This window comes from Nuphar pumila, chromosome 16 (assembly GCF_984573655.1).
Source record: "Nuphar pumila chromosome 16, dmNupPumi1.hap1.1, whole genome shotgun sequence".
NCBI classification, from domain to species: Eukaryota; Viridiplantae; Streptophyta; class Magnoliopsida; order Nymphaeales; family Nymphaeaceae; genus Nuphar; species Nuphar pumila.
Window position 1 is genome coordinate 65,715,969 of NC_143264.1, and position 9,023 is coordinate 65,724,991.

Here is a 9,023-nt window from a genome sequence, read left to right on the forward strand (position 1 = left end):
GAGAACTTCTTGTTCCAAGTAGAAGACTACTTGGATATACAGAATGTGACTCTTGAAGATCTGAGGATTAAGGCTGCAACAACCTTACTTGATGGAGATGCTATTGCTTGGTGGAGGCAGAAGTGCAGCGACATAGAGAAGGGTCAATGTGTGATAGACATCTTTGATAACTTTAAAATGGAGTTGCGCAACTATTTTATTTCAAAAAATGCGCAGAGGTAGGTGTACCGGATGGTTTGTAAGCTCAAACATTGTGGTTCATTGCAAGACTATGTTAGAACGTTCCAGAAGCTTATGCTGGAGATACCTAACATGCCAGAAGACGATATGCTCAACTGGTTCATTGTAGGACTTCAGCCATGGGCACAGTCTGAAGTGGAAAGGAGCAACCCCCATATTTTGGAAGATGCATATGTGGCAGCCGAGCACTTAGTTGACACTCAGTGCAAGCCTTTCACCCCATCAACCAAAGTTGGGAAGAAGCCTGACCACAAAGGCAAGAAGGATGAGCAGCGCAATGATAAAGGTGAGGCGTCGACACGCCATCAATCCGAAAAGAAACAGAACTTCACAAAGCATAACAACAACAACAAGGGTGTGGTTGTGACATGATGGTTCTGTAGCGATAGACATATCACCAGGCAGTGCCCAAAGTGCCTCGTAAAGGACGACGGGCAAGCCAATGCTGCACAAGAAGAATGCAGCGATACTGAATGTAGTGACACTAAAATGATGCAACCAAGGATGGGGTCCATGCGATAGATTAATGCGGCTAGAAGTTGCGCGGCTAAGAACATGCAGGTCAGTAAGAAACTTATGTACTTGGAAGTCATTATGAATGAAAATTTTACTTCAGCAATGATAGAATTCGGGGCCACACGCAACTTTGTCTCGCGGAAAGAGGTAGAACGGTTGGGCTTCAAGCCTGGGCCAAAGCAGAGGACCATCAAGACGGTAAACTTTGAGGCCAAGCCCATCCTTAGGGAAGCAAGAGATGTGGCTACTCAAGTGAGAAGTTGGGTCAGCAAAGTCAACTTCTCTGTGGTGCCCCTGGACGATTTCAAAATGATTTTGGGTATGGAGTTTCTGTGAAGTCAGAATGTTATGATGCTGCTAAAGTTTAACACATTGACGATCATGGGGTCAGATTTGTCCCACACAGTGCAGTGTCTTACGTAGAAAGGCAAGTCTTCGGTGTTATCAGCAATGCAGCTGAAGAAGGGTGTCAACAATGGGGAGCAGACATTCTTAGTTGCAGTGCGCGCAGAAGAAGAGAAGGTAGAAGCAACAGTGTCGCCGACCCTAGCCTCACTATTGGAGGAGTTTTAGGGGGTGATGCCTCCAGAATTGCTGAAGCGTCTTTCACCAAGACGTGAGATCGACCATAAAATTGAGTTGACCTCAAGAGCGAAGCCTCTCACAATGGTTCCATACTGTATGGGGTTAGCTGAGCTGCGTAGGCAGCTAGACGAGATGTTGGACGCAGTCATTGTTTGTCTATCAAAAGCCCCATTTGGTGCCCCAGTCTTTTTTTAGATGAAACATGATGGCTCCAAACGGTTATGTGTGGATTACCGTGCTTTGAACAAGGTCACGGTGAAGAACAAGTACCCATTACAACTAATAACGGACTTGTTCAATCAGCTACGCAGTGCCCATATCTTTTTCAAGCTAGATCTGCGATCGGGTTACTGGCAGGTGAGGATTGCTGAAGGCGATAAGCCAAAGACAACTTGCGTCACCCGCTATGGTTCTTACGAATTCCTAGTAATGCCATTCGGATTGACAAATGCTCCAGCCACGTTCACGACTTTAATGAACTAGATCTTCTACCCTTACTTAGACAAGTTCGTGGTAGTCTATCTGGATGATATCGTGATCTACAGCAGCAACATGGAGGAACATGTCAGGCACTTGCGAATAGTATTTCAGGTGTTGAAGGAGAATGATCTCTGTGTCAAACGAGAGAAGTGTCTTTAGGCATGAGGAGATCAACTTTCTTGGCCACGTTGTGGGGTGGGGTGTGCTGCGTATGGATGGGCAGAAGATAAGGATCATCTAAGAATGGGTTCCGCCAAGCAAAGTGTCAGAATTGCAATCATTCCTTGGTTTGGCAAACTATTATCGGTGTTTCATCGAAGGCTATTCTCTCATTGTTGCACCCCTCATAGATTTGTTAAAGAAGAATCGGGTATGGCTCTGGATAGGAGCGTGCCAAGATGCCTTTGATGGCTTGAAGAAAGCCTTAGTGAGGGAGTCAATGTTGTGACTTCCTGATCATTCAAGACCCTTTGAAGTCTACACGGATGCCTCAGACTTTATCATTGGTGGAGTTATTATGCAAGATGGCCATATGATCGCATATGAGAGTCGCAAGCTGAAAGATGCAGAGAGGCATTACATAGTGCATGAACATGAGATGACTGTCATTGTGTATTGCCTTAGGACCTGGTGGCATTACCGCTTGGGTGCTAAGTTCGTCGTCAAGACGGACAATGTGGCCACGAGCTATTTTCAGACGCAGAAGAAGTTGACGCCTAAACAAGCTCGATGGCAGATGTTTTTGGCTGAGTTCAACTTTGCCTTGGAGTACAAGATTGGAAAGACCAATGTTGTGGCAGATGCTTTGAGCCGTAGGGCTGAACTGGCAGCTGCGTGCGCGGAGCCTTCTGAAGTGCACTTGAAGGGCGCATTGTTGAGACGCATCCGTGAAGGTACACAGCAGGATCCGACTGCATAACACCTTATTTCTCTGACGCAGGCAGGGAAGACTCGACAATTTTGGCTACAGGATGGCCTCCTTATAACAAAGGGGGGATGCATCTTCGTGTCATTGTGGGAAAGTCTTCGCCGAAGACTACTTAAGGAGTGACATGATACACTATGGGTCGGTCATCCTGGTCAAGAGCAGACCTTAGTACTCCTTGAGCGTGGCTATTATTGGTCATAGATGAGAGACGACGTTAAGGGGTATGTGCGAACATGCCTCATCTGCCAGCAAGATAAGGGGACAAACCAGAAGGTTGTCAGTCTCCTTGAGCCTCTACCAATTCCAGAACGTCCTTGGGATAACATCTTCATGGACTTTATTGTTAGTCTGTCAAAGGTAGAGGGCCTCAGTTCTATTTTGGTTGTGGTGGATCGTTTCTCAAAGTATGTCACATTCATCCCAATTTCTAAGGAGTGCCCTGCAGAGTTGTTTGTAAATCATGTGGTGAAGCACTGGGGCATACCAAAGAGCATTGTGAGTGATCGTGATGCTCGCTTCACAGGCAAGTTCCGGCGTGAAGTATTTTGGCTACTTGGCTCTGATTTGCTGTTTTCAACAAGCTTCCATCCGCAGACAGATGGGCAGACAGAACGTATCAACGGGATACTTGAGCAGTACTTTAGGCACTTTGTTAGTGCCAACCAGAAAAATTGGGTGAAGCTCTTTGATGTGGCACAGTTTTGTTACAATCTGCAGAAGAGCGAGTCTTCAGACCACAGCCCGTTTGAGATAGCCACGGGGCAGCAACCACTGTCCTTGCATACTCTTGCAGCACAAGAAAAGAGAAGGTCATCCTTTGCCTATCAGTTTGTTCGCGACTGGCATGAGCATAATGAGTTGGCGAAGGCATTCTTACATAAGGCGACAAAGAGAATGAAGAAGTCGACGGACAAGCATCGTCGGCCCGCGAGGTTCTAAGTTGGGGACTAAGTGTTGGTGAAGCTATATCCTGGTCGTACAGGCATCTTTCGGAGGCGACACCGCGGACTGCTTAGAAAGTATGAAGGACCCTTCACCATCACAAAGAAGGTAGGCAAGTTGGCATACAAGTTGGAGTTGCCCCCAGACTTCAAGGTGCACCCGATGTTTTACGTGTGCAACCTCAAGCAGTTTCATTTGGATGATGGAGACCCAGAACGCAGTGTGCTACAGTGTGCTCCCATTATGCAGACGGCCCCGGCAGCACAATGAGCCGAAAAGCACCTCAGTCAGATCCTTCGCCACAAAGTCAATACTTGGTGCAGTGGGAGGAAACAGCGGAACCAACATGGGAGCCTGCATTCCGAATGAACAGCCTCTACCCGACTAAAGTCAGAGCTTACCACAAAAATAGATGGTGCCGAGGACGGCGCATGATTTGAAGGGGGGAGTATGTTCCCTTGCGACTTACATTGTACAGTTGCCCTTAGAGTCTGTTTTGCTTTTGTTGAGTCTGATGTAAGTTGCTCAGTTCAGGTGAATCAATAGCTCGAAGGGGCAGCCCGTATACTTGAACTTTAATAGCCTGCGGGCAAAATTGTAAATGAAGTAAATGCGTTGAATTTTCTTTTGTTCACCCTCGTTGTGATTGCTTCTTGTGATTGCAATTTCTCTCCTTCTATTATCTATTGCTCTCTTGCACTCTGATTACAAGCTTCCGCGATCGGCAAGCGAGCTGACAAGTAGGCTTGCGGCGGTGAAGAAGGATCGTCGCGCCGCACTGGCTCATTGAAGGAAATAGGCTCGTGACAATTACAAACATTGTAGTTAATAGAATGTAGCATCTTGATACATTATATATATCTCATGATCTCTTTTCTTTTTTTGAAGAAAAAACAAATTTTTAGATAAACAAGTGTTTGTAATGCATTATATACATCTCATAATCAAAGAGCATTTCTCGAAGGTTTGCTCATTCATGATACTCAATTGTATATGAGTGAACACCTTCACCTCAGGCGAAAAAAGAAAAATGTTGTCCTTAAGGTCGTCTTGAAGGTTTTTGACCATGTGCAGTAGGGTTTTTGAAAAGTTCAATAAACATTTTTTAGATTTCACTCTTCTCAAATCCAGAAAATCATGGCTTGCATCAGCATAGCTAGATATATATGCAGTAATGATGAATGGTCAACCTTATGAGTTATTCTAAAAACAGGTGAGGAATTCGGCAGAGAGACCTGCTATCACCATATCTATTGCTAATTATCATGGAAAACACTATCCAGACTACTGATAAAACAATCATTCCTAGCATGATAAAATATTTACATTGGGGTTGCAGTTTTTGTTTTCCTGTTTTTTAGAGGAACCTCCATTGCTTTCTTTCTGACAAGAACTCTTGCCACATCATTTTTGGCTTTTTTCTTTAGGACAAGAAGAAGCTTACTATATCATTTTGTCAGGAGCTTTAAGAATTCCAAAAAGTTACTAGACTTCTAATTAGTATGGAAATGTCTCTAAATAACCCATAAGAAAATAATAATTAGAGTATTGGAAATTCATGATTGGTTCCAATGGGGACAAGGCCAGCTAGATACATTGGTGTTCCTGCATTTTCCGGTCAATTGAAAGCAGAAGATTGTAATAATTTTGTGTAAAGAAATTAGAATGTTGTAGTAGTTATCTTGATGGTAGGCAGTGTATTCAGGTCCGTTCTTTCTTGTTTCCCTTTGTTTTGGATGATGTGCTTTATATTACCACACTCGACAAGTACTCATGGTAGATATAATGCAAAGATTCTTCTAGTATGATCAACAAAATTATCATAGAATTCATTTGCTTAGCTGGGAAAGGTTTGCAAACCCAAAACTGAGGGTTTTGGGGTTTAGAAAGACAGAACAGGTTAATCTTCCCCTACTTTCAAAACTGGGTTAGATGATGGCTTCCATGAGAATTGGACCATGGATAAACCTTGTAATTAAACACTAAATATCTTCATAAAAACCTAAATGTTTAGTTGGAATACGATGATGGGCTCTTGGTTGATCGAAAAACACAACTTAGTATATGCATTAATAAAGATGGAGCTAAATAATCTGTTGGGAATAGTAAATCAAATGAATTTTGGTTTGATCCTTGTGTAAGACAATTTTCACTGATATAAGTTTGTTGGATGAAAATATATGTATTAGTCTTAAAAATTGGTCCCAATTCATTGCATACTTGTTTTTTTACTCGGAGAAACCGCTCCAGGCGCAGAGACCTAGCCGCTCTGGCTCAGCCTGCCGTGCTTATGGCCGTAAAACTCCAAGGGCTTACCCCTCGACCCCAGGGAATCGCCATGCTTCGGCTTACGCAGAGGATGATGCCCATGAGATTTGAACCTAGACTGCCCGTCAAACGGTCTAGGCCCCATCCCACTACGCCAAATCCCTTGGGTCTCAATTCATAGCATACTTGATGGTACCAATCCTGGTATTTTGTTTTAGCTAACCCTTCGATTTAGATTCCTATGGTTGTATTTGCAAATCAACGGGGATGTGTCCGTAGCTTTCAAAGGTGGGCCACGTAAGGGAGATTGGTCGTGGCCCAACTGAGGTGTGACTCGCTGAATCATAAAAAAAAAAAATCTGGAACCCAGATGAAGAAAACCAACTAGAATGGAAAATCAAATCTTTAGAGAATTCAACCCCAAGGTAATGTAGGAAATATGATTTGGGAGCAAGGAGATGACTTTTCAATAGGAAAGTTTATATGAACTAAAACATCAAAGCCATTGGGCATATCTTAACATGTGCTTAGTGGGAATCCATCTTTTTAGATTTATAACCCAAAGAAACCGCACCCGGCACGAAGACCTGATAGTGCTGCAGGCTAAGCCTGCTATACCTACAATCATCGTGCCGGCCGCGTAAAACTCCAAGGCTAGGACCCCTGCCCCCGGGGCCTATGCTACGCGTTGTCCCTTGTGCTGACATGCAGGTGGCTCAAGAGATCATCTTCTTAACCAATGTGAATTTGCAAAACAAGCACACTCCTTTTCTTTTGGTCTTATCAAAAATCTGAAAAGATAGAACTGGAACCTTTTTCAAGATAAATAGGTTGGTCAATGCAACTGAAGGGAGAGGCTTTATTATTAATCCACAACTGTCGAACAAATTATACCGTTTTCAATGAGTTGGGTCTCCTATCTCAAAAGTGCACTTCTATTACTTAGAAACTTAATTGGGTGTAAATGGAGCTAGAAGATAGAATTTGATAGAACAAACTACCAAATGACTTTCCTAAACAAAATAATTTGCAAAAATGTGATACCTTGGTAATGGAACTCGTAGGGGTCTGCCTAACCACTTGATTATCCAAAACAAGAGAAAAAAAGAACATCCCTGCAGACATTCATTTAAAGTTATGAAATGCATAATTAGGCCCTCCTCATATTTTTCTTCATTGTCATTAATTGAAGTTAATTTTTCCTCGGCAAGAATAAAATGTTGAATCATGTAGGCCTGTCACAAAGATATGTGGACACAAGACCATGGGACGTACGTTCTACTTGTAAGTTTGAAAAAAAAAATTAATCAATAAGAAGTAATTTTTGGTATTTTAATATCTAACATTGCTTTTTTATTGAAATATTATTAAAAATTAATAAAAATGTATTAAAATAATGGAAATATGAATCCGTGTCCGAATCAGCACATCCGCTCGTCTCACCAGGAACACCTGACCAAATGGCGTGCCCCTGTGATTTTGCTCTTGCATGAACCCTACATGCATACCGAACTACCCTTCATCAATCAAACTTAGGTACATTGGCTTTCATTCTTAGCATTATCTAAACATAACTCAAACTCATCCCAAAATTCCATTTTCCGCATTCCTTCTTGACCGTAGTAACTTTTCAAGGATCTGCTCTTTCCTCTTACGCATTTTAGCCTCCATCTTCCCAATGTCAATGCTTGTGAGATTGGGCATTGAGAGTTTTAACCTCTCCATCAACTGGAATTTCTACTTGACTTGCTAATGTGCTGACTACTTCATCCCATCTACTCTCTTCACTTTTCTTGTGCTAACAAAATCTTCACCTAGACTTTGCTAAACATTTACATTGGACACCACCCTATCTTCAAAGAGAATATGCAGTTCTACAAAAAATTATTTTAACTTTACCGACTATGTATATTCTATTTATTGATGACATCCATCTCCTCCACAAGAGAAGCCCCTAACTTGTCATAGAATACTGAATTGTTCCTTACCCAAACGTTCTAAAATATACACGCACCCCATAGGCTCAACTTGCAATTTTACTTGTCATTATTCTAAATAATAGGGAAAATTCCATTTAGGGGCCAACCTTCAGTCCCTAATTCCAAATATGGGCCACACATTTCTGAATTCCAAACATGGACTAAACTTTTCCGGGAAACTGTCAAATAGAGACTCCATTTGAACATCCATCATATTGCATAATATTGTATGCTGTTGATTTTTTTTTTTTGAAAGGCAAGCTGGGGTTAGGCAGACCCCTACCAGTTAAACAACTATACCATTGGGTTTTGAACCTGCAATGTCTAGACACAAGGTGACGTGCACTAGCAGATCCTACCAGACAACCGGAGCCCCAGTTGGTATGCTGTTGATTATAAAAACGCAACCACTTGCCTTAATCAGGCGATTCAAAAGCCAGTTCCTACTAAGAAAGCATGTAGATCACATCCGTATGGTTGGTTACATGAAAAACAACAAAAAAATGAAAAAAAAGGCATTTGTACCTCATGTTGCCATGACCAAACGGTTCCCCACCATTTTATTACCCAGTCATTAAAAGATTTATTGCACAAATACTATTTTGGGGTAAAAATATTTCCAAACGCATTTATGCTAATAAAATGAAGTCTCCCATACAAACTATCTGTGAGCTTCTAATACCTCAATGGCAGCTTATTGAGTTAACTGTCTCTTAATGATGAAAGCTCCCTAATCACGCACTGCAAGCAGTAGGGCTGGCCCTTGAGTCATGAACCACTAGTTTGCCCCATCCCCATGCTATAACCCCTACGCAACCAAGAGTAGAGATTCCAACCAAACATTCGGTCAAATCTTGTACAAAAACAACCAGTCCATTGTTTGTGCATCCTATTTGAGTAATGATTCAATATATAAATACATTGACATGTTATCAAACAAAAAAACCAAGATGAGTTCACCTATAAAATCCAATCTCATGAGCAAGTGAAATTTTCATCATTGATACCAAATTTACACCTTCACACCAAATGACCTGCACGCTTTAGTAAATGACCCATGTAATAGCAAACACAACCAGGCTTCT